This window comes from Pteronotus mesoamericanus, unplaced genomic scaffold (assembly GCF_021234165.1).
Source record: "Pteronotus mesoamericanus isolate MK-2021 breed Mesoamerican mustached bat unplaced genomic scaffold, CSHL_Meso_final contig_130, whole genome shotgun sequence".
Taxonomy (NCBI): Eukaryota; Metazoa; Chordata; class Mammalia; order Chiroptera; family Mormoopidae; genus Pteronotus; species Pteronotus mesoamericanus.
Genome location: NW_026555060.1, coordinates 5,048,735 through 5,065,142, shown reverse-complemented (window position 1 = coordinate 5,065,142; position 16,408 = coordinate 5,048,735). Strand labels below are relative to the sequence as shown.

The 16,408-nt window shown below is 40.1% G+C and overlaps 1 pseudogene; it reads right to left on the bottom strand.

The window, feature by feature from the left end:
* Window positions 1–9,801: 9,801 nt before the first annotated feature.
* LOC129085413 (40S ribosomal protein S15a-like) lies at window positions 9,802–10,413 on the bottom strand (annotated as a pseudogene).
* Window positions 10,414–16,408: the final 5,995 nt, after the last annotated feature.

Sequence of the window (16,408 nt, the reverse complement as noted above, 5' to 3'; positions counted from 1 at the left end):
AATATTATTATTAAATAACTCCCTTGATCCCCTGATTTAAAACTCCTCTTTAATTGTATGCTAAATTCTTATCTACATAGCAGATCCATTTCTAAATTTTCTATTTTGTCCCATAATGCCATTGGCTAGTCAAGTTGTTCCTGCCTCACACTTTAAGGTATCATAGTTTATTGAAGGTGTAATTTATAGGAATTAAAATGCAGAAATCATGAGCATACAATTCAACGAGTTTTGACAAATGCTTACATCCAGATGCCCCATACCACTATTAAGACATAAAACATTTCCAGCCTCCAGAACGATGTCTTGTGCCAGTCAGTCCCCAACTACCCTACCACTACTGTTCCTGTCTCTTTCACAAATGATTTGTTTTGCCTGTTCTAAAAATTTATGTATTTGGGATAATTCAGTATATACTCCATTATGTTCTGCCCTCTTTCACTTAGCACACTGCTTTTGCAGTTTACCCATGTTGTTGCATGTGCCACTGGTTGATTCCTTTTTACAGGTGAGCAGTATTGCCCTGTGAGAATATGGCATAGCTTCTTTACCCATTTCCTACTTCAGAGACTTAGCCTGTTTCTAGTTTGGAGCTTTTATGAACACAACTGCTGCAAACATTCCTGTACAAGTCTTTTTGTGAACATGCCTTTCCATTTCCCTTGGAGGCCCATACTTTTTAATTCCTATTGCTTTTTAATAAGTACTGTATTAATATTTACTTGAGAAATTCTTTACTCATTTTTATATTTTCGCAAAAATTGACTTTTTTTTTTTAGATTATTCTGTCAAAACATTCCTTTGGGAAATTTTGGGATTTGGTAGATTAATTTGAGAAGAACTAGCATCTTAATATCATTTAGTGTTCCCATTCCAAAACATATTATGTTTTCCATTTGGTAAGGCCTTTTACATCCCTCAATAAAGTTTTTCACCTTTGCCAAAAAGTTCTGCACATTTCTACCTAAGTCTAGTGCATGTGAAAGCTACAGACTATAACAGAAAAAAAGAAAATGGATTGTTATTGAACAGTTCATTGTATGACAAGTATCCATCACCTCTTTCCATTATACATATGCAATTAAACTTGTGAACATTCACTATACGTCCCTTGGAGTTGAGCAAGTTTGGATAGGTAAGTACTAGAATGGAGGATGACAAGGAATTCTGTAGACAAAATAGGCTCTTCTTGCCCACATCACCACCTCTTCTCCCACATGTCACGGGACCCCGTTAGATGTCAGAAGGGACAGCCAGCACGGACACCATGCGGCAGCACTGGGGCAGCACTGCCGTGGTCAAGAGGCTCCTGCTCTCCGACAGCCCATGCTCCCCACATGGCTTCACAAAGTGTACGACGGCCCTTGTGAAGGGCTTGCTCACCCTTCACTCTCAAATGCATCTTTGTCTTTTGCACCACCTGGCCAGTTTAACAGCCTATTCACTTTTGTAACCCCTACAGTGGCGAGACTCCTTGAACTTCCATAATTCCAATGAACAAAAATTTCTCAAACTTCAGTTGGCAGCACACCTCCTCTCTGCAGTGCTGCCATTTATTTTTTTCCTATTACAGTGTTAAATGACTTTGTGTCCTCAAACGCCAATGAAGAACAAAATTCTGCCCTCAGTAATTTAGCAAATCTTTTGTATTTTACATAACTTGGCTTTCCCAGGACACTGCACCTTAATTCTCCAAAGACATATGAAATACACAAAATATGAGCAGAATTAAACACTGAGACTGAGGATCCCTGTAATGAAATTGAAGATCTGAAAGTGGGGGAGGCACTCTTCCTTTAGAGAAAATCCCGGAATTCCACTACTTGGGTCTTCTGAATGTGGCATATTCTGTCTCATTCCCTAAGCTGCTTTACACACAAATTTTTAGAGTATCTTGATTTCCTAAAGAATTAGGAATCTGTAATGTTTAGAGCTTCATTTTGGTCATCTTCCTCTACTACTTTAAATTTCAGTCAATTAAATCAAGATTGAATGCTTAACATAATGAATGATAATCTTCGTGAGTCTTATGTATTTTCTCTCTCTTTTGTTTCTTCTAATCTTTATTACCAGAATAAAAGTGGTCTTTTTCTTTACAATTCAATGCTTTTTATGACAGTTAAAGTTGTATGCACCCATCATTGCAATCTACTTTCAGAACATTTCTGTCACCTCAAAAAGAAACTTTGGACCCACTTATCGTCTGCCAGACTCCATTCCCAACCTTAGACAATGATTAATCTACTTTCTGTCTCTATAGATTTGTCCCTTCTGGACAGCTCATATACATGGAATTACATGACATGTGGGGGTCTTTTTGTGTCTGACTTCTTAAAGTGAGCATAACATTTTTGAGGTTAATTCATGTTTTACCATGAATGAGTATTCAGTTCCCTTGAATTGCCAAATAGTATTCCATTACCGTGTTTTGTGTATCCAGTTGATGGGCATTTGGATTTTTTCAACTTTGTGGCTATTGTGAATAATGTGGCTATTGAATATGTGAGTGTGTTTTTGCATAGACATATGTTGTCTTTTCTCCTGGGCATATATTTAGAATTGTTGGGTGATGTGGTAACTCTATGTCTAACATTTTAAGAAACTTCCATCTGTTTTTCCAAAGTGGCTGCACCGTTTTACATTCCCACCAGCAATGTATGGAAAGGCATATTTTTAATCTCCATGAAATGATAGCATGAATAGGACAAATCAAGGAGTTTAGACTGAGAAGAATGCATCTTTTCCCTTGTGTGAGAGAGACGAGGAAATAGGAGGCAGTTTTATTCCCTACTGTTTTCTGAATCCACATTCTATGCCACAGGCCCCTGGGGCTAGTGGAGGCACGCATGTGGTCAGCAGTCAATGCCACGAGGTTGACATGAACACCGACTTGCCAAGGCCTCCCTCTCGATGATGGAATGCCCCTCCCTGTGCTCACACACACACACACACACAATTTTAAAAATGCTTGTCAATTCCCACTAATCCAAAGAAGCAAATACTTACCTTCCTTGCCTTCTCTTTTTAAAGAGAGTATATGTTTATTGCTGCATTATTCAGAGTTCAGACTGCTATAAGAGTGCTTTAACTGAAAGAGAGAACATTGTCCTTTACACTATTATAATCAAATATGGATTTAGAAAAACAGGGACCAGCAGCCTAGTTTCCCCTGAGCTAACAAATTCATATAGCTGACAACATCAATTAAATTACATAAAATCTATTCATTACTCTATCCATTCAAGATCAAGTTGAGGTTTAAGGCAGACTAATGGCTGTCACACGAGGCTACTGTTTGTCAGTCTTCTGTGAACTCAAGCAAAAAACAAGGAAATTGGAAAAAGACAACATAGTGAGTCAAAGAATATTCACATTGTGCGGAAACAGCTCCAAAAGAAAAGAAGCCTCTTGTATTGAATTTGGCAGTGGTACAAGTTATACAAGGAAACCACATTTTAGCATTGAAAAGTTGTTCTGTTATTTTGAGGCTGCAAAGGGTTGGAAATTATGTTACATTTTATTGCTTGCTTAGGTACCAAACTTCATACCACTGCCATGCTATCCTGCCAAATATTCTTAACTATAAAATAATGTATTATTTACTTTATTCTTGTGCTCTATTTACAGTAGGAACTGAGAAAGCAAAGAAACAACATAAATAAAGTTCTAGAAAAGAAACTGTGCTCAGAGGGCCCCAAAAGGATCAGATATAATTTTCTCTATCCTGCCCAGGGGGTCACATTTCCCTTACCCACTAACCCACAAAGCCTATAGAATAAAAGAACCTATGGAACAAAAGAGAGACTGGATCCTCCTCTCAGCGTGGAGAGGAAACTCTCCTGGTGCTTGACTGGGAGTGAAAAAAGAAGTGATGATAAAGAGTGTAGCTCATCAATACATTTACGGGAGAAAAAGAGAAAGGCAAGCTCCTCTGTGAGAGCGTGGAAGTTGAAAGAGAGGTGCAAAACTTCAGATCTGGGAAACTTCTTAGCACCTAAGAAAAAATGACGTCTAAGACACTGGCATTTCTTCTGCTTGAGTTCCACAGTGGAGTAGAAAAGACCATACACTTTGCAAACAGATCTACATTAAACTTTAGGTTCTGACTTTCACTCAGTAAGTATTCCCCTTAATGGTGATTATCTTGGTTTGGCTTTCCCCAGAAGCAGACTCAAAGACAAAAATTCAAATGCAAGTAGTTTATATGGGAAGTAAAGAAAATACAGGAAAGGAGGCAAAGGAGACAATGAAAGGAAGAGAGTCCACTCACGTGTGTTATCAAGCCAGCTGCAGCCCTGGACAAGTGCAGCTTGCTTCTGCCAGGGCTACCCTAGCACTAATGGGAAACACACACCTCAGGGTTATCCCAGCCAAGGGGGGAGAGTACTGAGCTCTTTACCTACCAACACCACTCAGTCATGGGTTGAGGGTCGCTCCCAGAGTCATTAACCAAGTGGCAAAGAGAAGGCAAAATAAAGTCCTTAAGGAAAGAAATGCAGGTGATTCCACTGGAACTCAAGCCAATGTACACAGAAGTGAAAGGTGAGGGAATGTGGGTATAACAGCAACCGGGTCAGCTTCAAGGGGAATAAAAAGAAGCAGAGTGCACACACCCTCTTTGGGTGCAGGGACTTTGTTTGCTGCTATTCCCCCAATGCTGTCATACTTTAGGCATTCAATAAATAATGGATCGACTAAATATGTCAGTGAATGCATGAAATAACTTAGCCTTAAATCCTGGCTCCATCATTTAAGAGAAACCTCTTTTCTCGTATATAAAAACAAATCTCGTTCTATGAAATAATACATAAAAGAACCTAACATAGTGCCTGACTCATAGCAGGAAATAACTAAATGTAAATATTGTTATTATATATTCATTTCGTTCTTTCTAACACACAATCCTCCCTTCTTTATTTTGCCTTCTCTTATTTAAAGCAAAGGCGGCTGTACTACTTTCTAGTGCCTGAGTTCAGAACTCTGCATCACATCTTGGCCCACTGGAAGGGCCCACACCAACAGTTTCTTCTAAAAGGTCAAATTCATTGACTTACATATATAGGGGAAACTGTGATAGTAACTCTTTCAAGAGAGCACCAGCAACTTAAATATTTAATTGTAAATATTGAGCCAAGAGCAAGTATGAATGCAATCCTGAGGAACAAGACTAATTCTTTTAACCTTCCTGCTGCTTATACTTAAGTCAATGGCTGAATTGTTTTTGACCTGCTGTTCATGAGTAATTACTCAAAAGTAAGAATATGAAAAAAAATCAAGGAAAAACAAGAAGGTGTCAAGTATTTTCTGTTTTCTTATTTCCAAAAGTTTACTCACTCTCCTATTCTAAAGTTCTGTCACAACACCTAACATGTGTTTTTACTTTTGGATCCCAGCCAGATCCTAGGTCTCAATTCCAGCAGCTCATTTCCCAGTTTCCATTTAGAGCCCAGTTCCCAGTTTAGAGACAAGTACTAAAGAATGTAAACTTCTCAGAGGACGACACGGACGATGACAAAAGTTTGAATTATACGTACGCATCTTCATCTATTAAAAATTTTATTTTTTCAAAGGAAACGAGTAAGGCAATTAGTCTAGAAGTCCTAATCTTTCTTTCTACCTTCTAGCAAATGTGTGGCTCAGGACACAATTTAATACCCAAAGTGCTAGGCACTTTGTCTGACTAACCTGAAGAACATTTATTACACTTAAATTGCCAGTGTTTTGATCCCAAATTCATGTCCTCATTACTTTTATATTTTGAGATCTTTAGAATTGTAGGATCTGTCTGAACCAGTCCTCCAGGAGCCAAGAGTGGGTGAGGGATGTTATCAAACAGCAATGGCTTTGAGGGTAACAACTCTGCGTGGCTATCACAGGACTGTGCCAAGTGGAGGTTATTAGGAGACTCAGAAGGTAGACATTTCAGGGAAGGAGAGCGCTAATGAGAGTCATGGAAGCAGAGCGGACTGTTTGGAGATAGTTAGCTAAGCAGCAGACAAGTTGGAAGAGCAAAACAGAGGCGCTATATTATAAACTAAGTGAGAGCTAGAAAGGGACAAACACAATGACACAAAATTTGGTACAGTGGACACTCGTCCATGAAAGAGTATCGGCTGTGGTGTTGACCTTATAACCAAGTCTCTTCACCAAGTTGGAGGCATGAACTTGTGCCACCCCATAAAATCAGTGCTCTTTCTGTTTGAAGCCCAGATCTGATTTCCTGGATTAACTCGATCCCGCCCCTGTTACCTTTAAACTGTTTAGGGTTCATTTCATTAGTTAGTGTTTCTCCTTGGTAACAGGCCCAATTTGAGGGTTAAGGTTTTATCATGGCTTCACCATGAGATGCAATGTATCCAGGTCAAGAGGTAGGGCTTGGGGGGAGGGAGTTGAGGAGAGGAGGGCATGATAGAGGGCAAAAGGCAAAGCTGATGGCTGTGAATGAAGATGAAAACACAACAAGATGCCAGCTGAAAAACAGCAATCAGAAAGGTGGCCTGAGACCAGGGTCAGAACCTTGCAGAAGTAAAAGGTAGCAGGAAGCAGGGCCTGGGAAGCTACCGGGAGTCTAGTTTAATTCCCAAGGTGGATGTCTCAGGCACACTCCTCGTTTCCCCGTGCAAGCTCCCTTCAAGTCATGGAGCTGCCTGATTTTTTCCCACACATCTCGCTTCTTCCACCAGTTTATCATGACATGGGACAGAGTAGATGGAAGGATTCTTTCGAACTATAAAATAGCAATGCAGTTTTTACTTTAAAGGGCATTTTTCAGACTTCACATTTAAAAGGTCTTAGATCAGCTCCTACCTACTTTTATGACCTTGAGCAAATGTCCAGTTTTTTCAATATAAAATGGAAATAATACTAGGTCTTATAGCTCAAGAGTTTTAGGAAGCTTATGTGAGATAGCATGCCTGCTACAGAGCTGGAGCTCAGTAGGATTAGTCATATTATGACAAAAGCAATCCCAGGAAATCTTGTTGGCTTAAGTGAAAAATAAGCCAAGAGATCAACAATTATGGAGTAGAGCAGGAGAATCTGTCCCCAGTGAATCAAAAAAAGAATATTTATTGTTTATTTAGACATCATTCCATAAATCGCAATAAATTTTGACAGCTGTCTTTTTGAAGGCGCTATTGTGTTGTAGACCTAGAAAGTAGTTCAGAAACATATGAGGGATAAAAGAGAAGGTGGCTTTAAGAGCCAGCAAAAAAAAAAAAAAAAAAAGAAAGAAAAGAAAAAGAAAAAAACTCTCAGAGTTTAAATACATGCAGTTGGCTCATTCACTATAAGTAGAGGAAGACTCATGGTGTGATATAGCCTCACATCCTGCATTTACATCCAGTTCAAGGTCTTTCTACTATCTACGAGGTCCAATATGATCTGACCCAACCAAACTTTCCATTTTTATATCATACCTCTCTCTCTCTTTCTTTCTTACTGCTATATACTGAAAATGGGTTCCCCTCAAATTCATATATTCAAACCTGTTCCTCCAATGTAACAGTATTTGGGGGTGGGGCTTTGGGGATGTGATGAGGTCATGAGGGTGGAGTCCTCATGAATGGAAATCATGACCTTATAAAAGAGACTCCAGAGAGCTCCCTTGTCCCTTCTGCCATGTGTGGACACAATGAGAAGATACCATTTACAGACCAGGAGGCAAGCTCTCACCAGACACTGAACCTGCCTGCACCTTGTTCTTGGACTCCCCAGCCCTCAGAACTGTGAGAAGTAACTGCCTATTGTTTATAAGCCTCCCAGTCTACGGTTTTCTGTTACAGCAGTCCGAACAGATTAAGATACTTACTGCACTACAATAACACTGAATTTCTTCTTGTTTCTAAAACATTCCAAGACTTTTCTGCCTCAGCCCAACTTACAAACCTCTTTGTATGTTGATTTTTTATTTCTCATCCATCGGGTCTTAGTTCAGATGTCAGCTTATTACCCTTCTTTAATCACCCCACCCTGCTGCTCCCCACACCTCCACCCCACAGACACTACCATGCTAGGACCCATGATGTTGGAGTTTTTCTTAGTAACACTTGCCAACTCTGAAATTATCACGTGCAAACATATTTATTGCCAGTGTTTTAGTGTAGGTAGCAACTCTTGTCCCTGATACAGAAAATCAGCCAAGTATTAGCGTTGCTGTGCGAGTTGCTAACTTCTGTTTGGTACCTACTATTTTCCCACCAGTCCTTATTATCTTATAATAACTAAACACTGGATTGTGTTTTATCATTTCAAAGCACAATTGTATAACTTAATCAATTGGATACTTATAACAACTTCATTAGGTGAGAACATTTCATTTTTAAAGATGAGGAAACTGAGGTTCAGGAAAGCCAAGTTACTTGCCCATGGCCACACAGCCCATGAAGACTATGTTTGACATGAAACTTGTTTATTTTCACTCCAAGACCTGTAGTATCTGGGATGTGTATTTGGCCAGACTTGCCTAAAATGAAAAGAAAAAAGATAACAGAGAATTTATAACCTTAGCCTTGACTGGTATGGCTCAGTTTGTTGGGTGTCATCCCACAAAGCAAAAAGGTCACTGGTTTGATTCCTGGTCAGGGCACATGCCTGGGTTGTATGTTCAGTCTCTGGTCGGGGCACAAATGAGAGGCAACTGACTGCTGTATCTCTCACACGTCCATGTTTTTCTCCCTCTCTGTCTCCCTCCCTTCCCATCTCTCTACAGAGAAATCTTTTCTTTAAAAAAAGAAATGACAACCCTAAATCAACAGAAACATAGCAAAAAACAATTAAAATTAGGACCTGGGACAAATCTTATAAAGATAAAACAGTTCCAGACACAAAAGGAAATAACAACTAGATGCATGAATGGCTAAGAAATGAAAAAATGCAGTTCGAAACAGAAAAGGAAATAATGACTATATGCATGAATGGCTAAGGAATGAAAAAATGCAGTTGACGTCAGAGCAAACTCAGGCTCAGATGCCCATGACAGAGAGTTCTGCACAGCGATCTGCCAAGTCAGAAAAGCCCCCTGTGAAGGCAGGAAAGAACTGTCACTTCCATTCTACAGATGAAGATAGACAACCTCTCTTGTGTGGGAAAGTCATTAGAAGACAGGGAGAAACAGTGCTTAAATTTAGCAAAGAGTCTGCCTCGATTTGTTTCATTGAGAAGGGCCTGGATGCCAGAGTGTGAGAGCTGGATGGACTCCTGGGATGGACCAAACAGGAGAACACCGAATCTACAGCTCTTTGGATCAAGATGTTCGCTCTTTGGAAGTACATCAAAAGGAGAGATGTGGAAAAATCTGCCTGTCGGTTAGTTCAGATCCAGAAAGTTTTTGGAGGTTTGGTTTTTCAAGGTTGATAGAAAGTCTCTCAATATGTGTCTCCAGTCATATTTTGGGTTCACTAAAAGGAAACAAATATTTTTTAGGTTGTGTTTCCTATATAGGAGGCAGTGCCTTGGGAAAAAAAAATTAGCCTTAAGAGAAAACAGAGTTCTTAAGAATGCTAAGATCAATCTGGCATTCAACCTCAGCATGCTGCTTGAATAAAAGCTATCTCCAACAGCTTTGATAGGATTATAAGCTTAATTTATGTCTAAAACACCTAACACTTGAAACAGAGTTTAAAAGATAACTTCTGAAGGTTAAATTAAAAGATGAATTTCCTGTTTTCCCAATCTAATTCAATGGACATTTACCAAGCATTGAATGCATGCAAGACATCATTAAACTGAAAGGTAAACTCAATCTGTGTGCCTTATTTTTTGCCCATTGAGGCATTTTATTTGCACATATTTATTACATCCTTAGAAAAAGAATCCCAGGATTTTCCCTCCTGCGTGTTTTCATCTTACTTCTTCATAATCCATCATGCCCACTGAGGTTGTCAGTACAATGAAACCAAAGTGACAGGACAGAAGCAGGTTGTTCTGCCACTTTTCTAGGTCTTTGAGTTGTACATCAAATCTTGGGCTGATTACTCCACACCTATTTAACCTGCCTGTGAGGTTCACAACAATTTTTCCAGCTCTGTGGTTATCAATTGTTTGAAATTCGCCAAGGTAATCATGCTTCATCACCACAGTTAGAAATGGGATGATGACTTTGGAGCATGGCATGATAAGAACCTGGTGTTTGCTGTGACTGGTGTGGCTCAGTGAGGTGAGCATATTCCTGCTAACCTTAAAGGTCACTGGTTTGATTCCCAGTCAGGGTACATGCCTGGATTGTGGTCCCCTGGTTAGGGGCATGCAAGAGGCAACCAATCAACGTTTCTCTCCCTCTCTTTCTTCCTCCATTCTCATTTCTCTAAAAATAAATAAATAAAATAATTTTTAAAAAAGAGCCTAGTGTTTCCCCCTCTTTTCAGCATTGTTGATACTCCTAACTGCATCAGCCAGGACAGTCACGCATGTCATTATGGAGGCACAGAAAGATGGCGGAAAGAGCTCGCCTTATTTTTTTAGCAGACTTTACCAGTATTGTGTTTGCACACTGTCCTCAACATCTTTCTCACAAAGATTTTAAAGAAGATCCCTTATAATAGCCATTTATCTTCTTTATTCATTAACATATTTTTATTTTTGTCATTGCTATGCATAGCTTAAGTGTTGTGGATAAAAGGGAAAAAGAAAGAAAGGAAAGGAGGAAGGAAGAGAAAGGAAAAGTCGTTGGCTTCTGGAAGTTAGTTAACAGCCTAACAGGGAAGCCAGTGTTCATACAAATCTATGAATGGTATAGCCAGAGAGCACCTATTTCCTCACTAGCTGAGCTTTACACACACACACACACACACACACACACACACACACACACACACACACAATATTTGTTTAAAGCAGAAACCATCCTGGCAAATAAATGAACTTTACTGGGTCTCGGCTTTCTCTCTGTGTAATGAGGAAGCCAGATTAGATGTTTGCTGAGATTCTTTATAGTCCTAAAATCCTATAAGGCATTTAACATTTATTGAGCATTTGTTGTGTGTAAAATGAGAAGTATTTTTCTAGGAGACACAGAATATACAGCTTGAGTAAACCTCATTTGGCTTTAAAGAAATTATAATTTATTGGCAGGATACCAAATGCAAACAACCGCCCTATTAGAAGAGGGCATGAAGAAAGGTGCTAGGGGGCAATGGGAGGGAGGAGGGATTAATGCCAATGCAGGACAGAGAGGGATGGAACAATGAAAGAACAAACAAATTAGTTTAAGGACAGTAGAGAGATGAAGCTACCTGAGTATGAAGGGCAAAAAATGTTAAAGGAAAGAGCAAGAAAGGTAAGGAGAGAACCTCAGAAATGACTGGCTATTGTGAAAAAACAATAATAAGCTGATCTGGCATGGGACTTGAAAAAGATGACTTGGGGTGAACTAAATCAACCAGCCTAAGGTCTTGGAGGAACTTCCTAAAAATCAACTTTCCTTTGAACTCAAGGACCTTGCTAAAGAGCTGATAAAATAAGCCTTGTTTTAGTGCAGAAGAAAGGGGCCAAGAGAGATTGTAGAGCTGATGCTGCTGTGTTGAAACTGAGGTCCAGCAAGAGAGCTAGAAGGTTGTAAAGTGCTGAATCTGGACAGATGAATAAGAAAATTCAGAACTGAGGATATCTTCACTTGTCACCCAGACAATTTAAGGACATTTCAAATGAGTGATTTCCTGCTCAATGAAGTGGTTATATTTCCAGGGTTTCTCAGAGTGCAGTACACAGGGCAGTTCATTTCACTTTAAAGTGGCAGATTGATTGGGATTTTTTGGATGATTCTCTCCAGAGGAGGAATTATGAAGGGGACTCAGGGATTAGATCATATCACTAAGGCTAGAAAAACCCAATGAAAGAATTAATTTCAATATCTGAGTAGCATCGACCAACAGGAAGCCAGGGAACATGTGTTTGCGGGTGCCTCCGACTTCACACAGCAGACACGTCAAACACACCCCCTACAGATAAAGCACTGAAAAATGGAGATGGGATGGGTCAGTGAGCTGAGCCTTGGTCGGCAAGGCCTAGGCAAGGTGTGCTTTGGATCAACGGAAAGAGGATGATGGTGTTATAGGTGGAGAAGACATCTCCTTGAAGGAGGGGTGATGATGTGGAAGATAGAACCAACAGGATTTATACACGAGATGGAGCCGAAGAGTCCAGCCGTAGCAAAGATACCTCTCAGGGGGCAGGGATCAAGAATGTGTGCTCTAAGTGTCAATAATGTAAGAGATGGGGGGTGGGGGGGAAGGGAGGCTTACCCCAGAACCTGAAGCCTAGAAAATTTGTTTTAAACACATGCAAGAGAAAATGTCTTCATTTTTTTCTACAAATTACAGCCGGGCTAAGGCTGCAGGGCCAGGGCCCAGGTATGTAGCACCAAGACTCCTGTAATAGGCACTTCTGAGATACCTTGTCTTCCAACCCAGTCCTCTAACGTATCCAATTTTTTTTTTTTTTTTTTTTTACAAATGCAATCATTCCAACAACAGGGCCATTCAGAACCACTTTATCTCTTTAAAAGCTCTTCCAGGGGATTTGTGACTGTTTCAAGACCCTCTTTGCTGGTGACGGCTCCTCTGCAGTTGTAGGACAGTCTGACTTCCTCCAGGCGCACTGGCTCCAGTTGCCAGCCCTCCAGACGGGCCAGTGCATCTAAGCATCCCCTGAAGCTGGGCGGGTTTGCTCAGGGTTCCCCATGTAACTAAATTAGGCCTCCTCCTTTGTGAATGCTGAGATGGCACCCTCAGACTTCTTTTTGTCTGCGATACAAATTTTGGTCTTCTTCTTGAGGAATCTTAGGTCATGGGAGCAAATGAAGTACATGTGGAAGTTTTAATCCTTTGGAGTGCACAAAAGGTCCCTCTCCAGGTGAATACACTGTGAGGTACTTACCCCCAAAATGTGAAGGGGCCCCTCCTTTTTAATGGGCCTCAAACTGCTCACATGAGTTGCTTGAGCAGCAGAAATGAGTATTTTAGGGGACCTTATCGGACTAAGGTTTTTTTCATTATTTTCCTCTAATAAATTTTAAAACATATCACAAAAGACTAATCCCATATTTTACCCAGATAATAGCTCTAGAATCTAGTCAGAGCAAAATATTTGGTCGTGCATGGTGATTCAATGATGTAGCATGCCAAGCGCATGGACTCTGGGGGACCAGAGTGCCTGGATTCTAATTTCAACTCTATCACGTACTACTTGTCAGAGCTTCAGAATGCTACTCAAATTCTGTGTCTCATGTACAAAATTGGCATAATAATATTACCTTCCTCATGGAGAAGTGGACATTAAGGAGTTAATACATGTGGATCTCTTGGAATAGAGCTTGGCGCATAGTAAGCTCTCAGCAAGTGCCATCTGTAATAGTTGTTGCTCACTGTCATACTTATTACTTGAGTTTTGAACCCTGGGGGCAGGTGCGTCCCCACTGCAGGTGGAACTTCTTTTCTCAGCCACAATGCAGAGTGAGTCATACAGAAATTATGCTGCCAACTTCCTGAACTATTAAATTACTTGAGCTTTTCCACATACAATCACTATTTTTTTTTAAGTTACCCTTTCTTTTTGAAGTTTGCATATTACACAGGCTCTTTCTTCAACCCCACCTTTCCTTTTCAAGGACATTAAATCCCAAAGAAAATGATTTGAAAATTATTTCTTTTATTGACACCCTTTTGTAGTCCCTTTTCCCCCATTCATTCTCCTGCCTCATTTGTACCTACAGAAAAATGATACTTCATTCATTATATTGTCATCCATACCAGGCAGTTTATAACTGCTTTGTGTAAGTGTATGTGCTTTTCATATGTATGACTCAATATGTACTGTTGCTTCCCTCCCCATACAATGAGGGTCACCCTAGAGTAGGGGAATAGCATACATTTGATTAGCAGTGTATGAGATAATGTGTAGTCCTAGAAAGAAGATCTGGAATATGCATCATCAGCCACTACCTCTCACTTTAGTTTCATCCTGATACTGTCTTAATTATATGGACTTTCATCAATGTTCAAACACCCTATTGGTTGGCAAAATAATGCTGTCTCTTTCCAAAGACATCCACATTTTAACTCCTAGAATCTGGGAATACATTAGGTTATAAGGCAAAGGGAAATTAAGGTTGCAGATGGAATTAAGGTGTTCAAGAAACTGATCTTAAAACAGAAGAAATTCTGACGGGCCCAATCTCAAGGGTCCTTAAAGTCAAAGACGGATGCAGAAGTTAGAGGTCAGAATGGTGTAATCAGAGAGGGACTCAACTTGCTATTGCTGGCTTTAAAGATGGAGAAAGGGGACCATGAGCCAGAGAATGTGAACAGTGTTTAGAAGCTGGAAAGGGCAGGAAAATGCACTGCCCCTACAGCCTCCATAAAGGCATACAGCCTTGCTAACACGTTGATTTTAGCCCACTGAGACCCCTATTAGCCTTCTGACCTATAGAACTGTACAATAATGAATTTGTACTGTTTTAAGCCACTATGTTTGTGGTACTTGTTATAGCAGCCATAAGAAACTAATACACGCTCTGTCGCTGGAGATCTGGCTGGCATCCTCACCTCACAGGACTCTGCCTCCCTGCTTACACTGCCCACTGCTCTTATTTGTCTTTGCATATAGAAGTTACTGAGCTCCCACTCTGTGCCAGGCACGCTGCTAGAATCTGGAAATGGAACATGAATAAGACATAGCCCTCTCATTTATTCAACAAATATCTGTGTGCCCAGGTTCTGAGTTGCATGTTGTAGAGATGAAGAAAAAAAAAAGTCCCTGTCCAAAAGAGGTTCACAGACTTCTGAGAAGATAAGCAACACTAATATATATGAGTATATGATTCAGTGTAAAAACTGCATGTTATAGGAGCATAGAAGAGAGACTACCTACCTCAGCTTGATGAAATCAGGAAAACGTCAGAGAGAGGAAGAAATGGAGCTTGGATGAACATGAATTTGCCTAACAGACAGGATGGGGAGATATTCAGGAGCTTTGATGCAATGGGCACTTAAAATATGACTAGTGTATATTATGAACAGAATTTTACATTGTATTTCATTTTAGTTACTTTTAAATGAGATGGAAATAGCCACATGTGCCTGGTGGCTACCATATTGGACAGAGCAGGTTATACCCTTGAAAGGAAGGAGATTGCCTTCTTTTCCCTCCTTTTCCACTTCTTACTGGAAAACAGATGTTGTGGCAAATCACCTTGGACCATGAAGACGGAGCATCACCCAGGGAGTAGAAGGGACTTGGGTTCCTGACACCATGCAGCCATTTTGCACTTTGGCTTATGTTCAGATTGTTATGTGAGAAAGATATAAATGCTTACATTGCTCAAGCTATTGTTATTTTGGAACTCTACACAGCAGCCAAATATGTATACTAATACAAATATCTGCTAGAATAACAAAAAACAATAATCATAATCTTTGCTAGGACTTTTTTTGAGTTCCTTTCCTTCTGTGTGCCAGGCCTTATGCTAACTGCTCTAAATGCATGGCCTCGTTTAACCCCCACACATTCTGATAAGGGAGATAATAGTATACCCCCATTCTTCAGATAAAATGGAATATTAGTTCTATCTGATAGTAAACGGCATTCTAGTATACAGATACATAATATCTTATTATTAAAGGCCAGGCAAATAGAGTGTACAAGTCAAGTTTTTAAATGCAGAGATGACATTTGTTTGTGGCAAACATTCTCTGTTGTCTATCCAAAACCCATTCCCTCCTTCTGCTTTAAAACAGAACCCCAATTTGTTCAAATAGTGGGCAGAGTTTCCTTGACATCAGGAAGGGTAAGTTCCCATTGCAGAATCCAGGAGGGAAATCCTGACTCGTATAAACTAGTCATGGGCATTTCACTCCCTTTGGCCAGTGATGGTCTGAGGATAGGTATGTGCCACAGTTCTGGATAATGAGATGTAAGCAAACATCTGATAGGAGAGGTGTCCCTCTCCACATAAAAAGCCAAACCCCTGCCCAGAATGAAGATGGAATGTTGGAGGTATAGCATCCATCATGCAACCATGAAGACAAAGCCGACCATTATGAAAATGGCAGAGTGGAGAGATAAGTGGAATCTTTGTTGACATTATTGAGCTGCAGCTCCTTGCCTGGACAGCCTACCTCCACACTTCTTGTAATATGAGAAAAACAAGCCCCAATTTATTTAGGCCACTATAAATTAGGATTTCCGTTACTTGGAGCTGGAAGGCTTCATGATACCCATTCACACATATCTTGTGTTTTCTTAGGAAAAATAAAGGACGGTCACACAGCTTACAGTTGTAACCTGCACATTCTTGGCTAACTGCTAGAGGTCAATTTCCATTGGCTCATCCACAGTAAGAATCATTTCAGTTTCTCCCAAAACACACATTTTGGGGTAAATGAAAACTAACCTTAAATAGGTAACAGAGCTC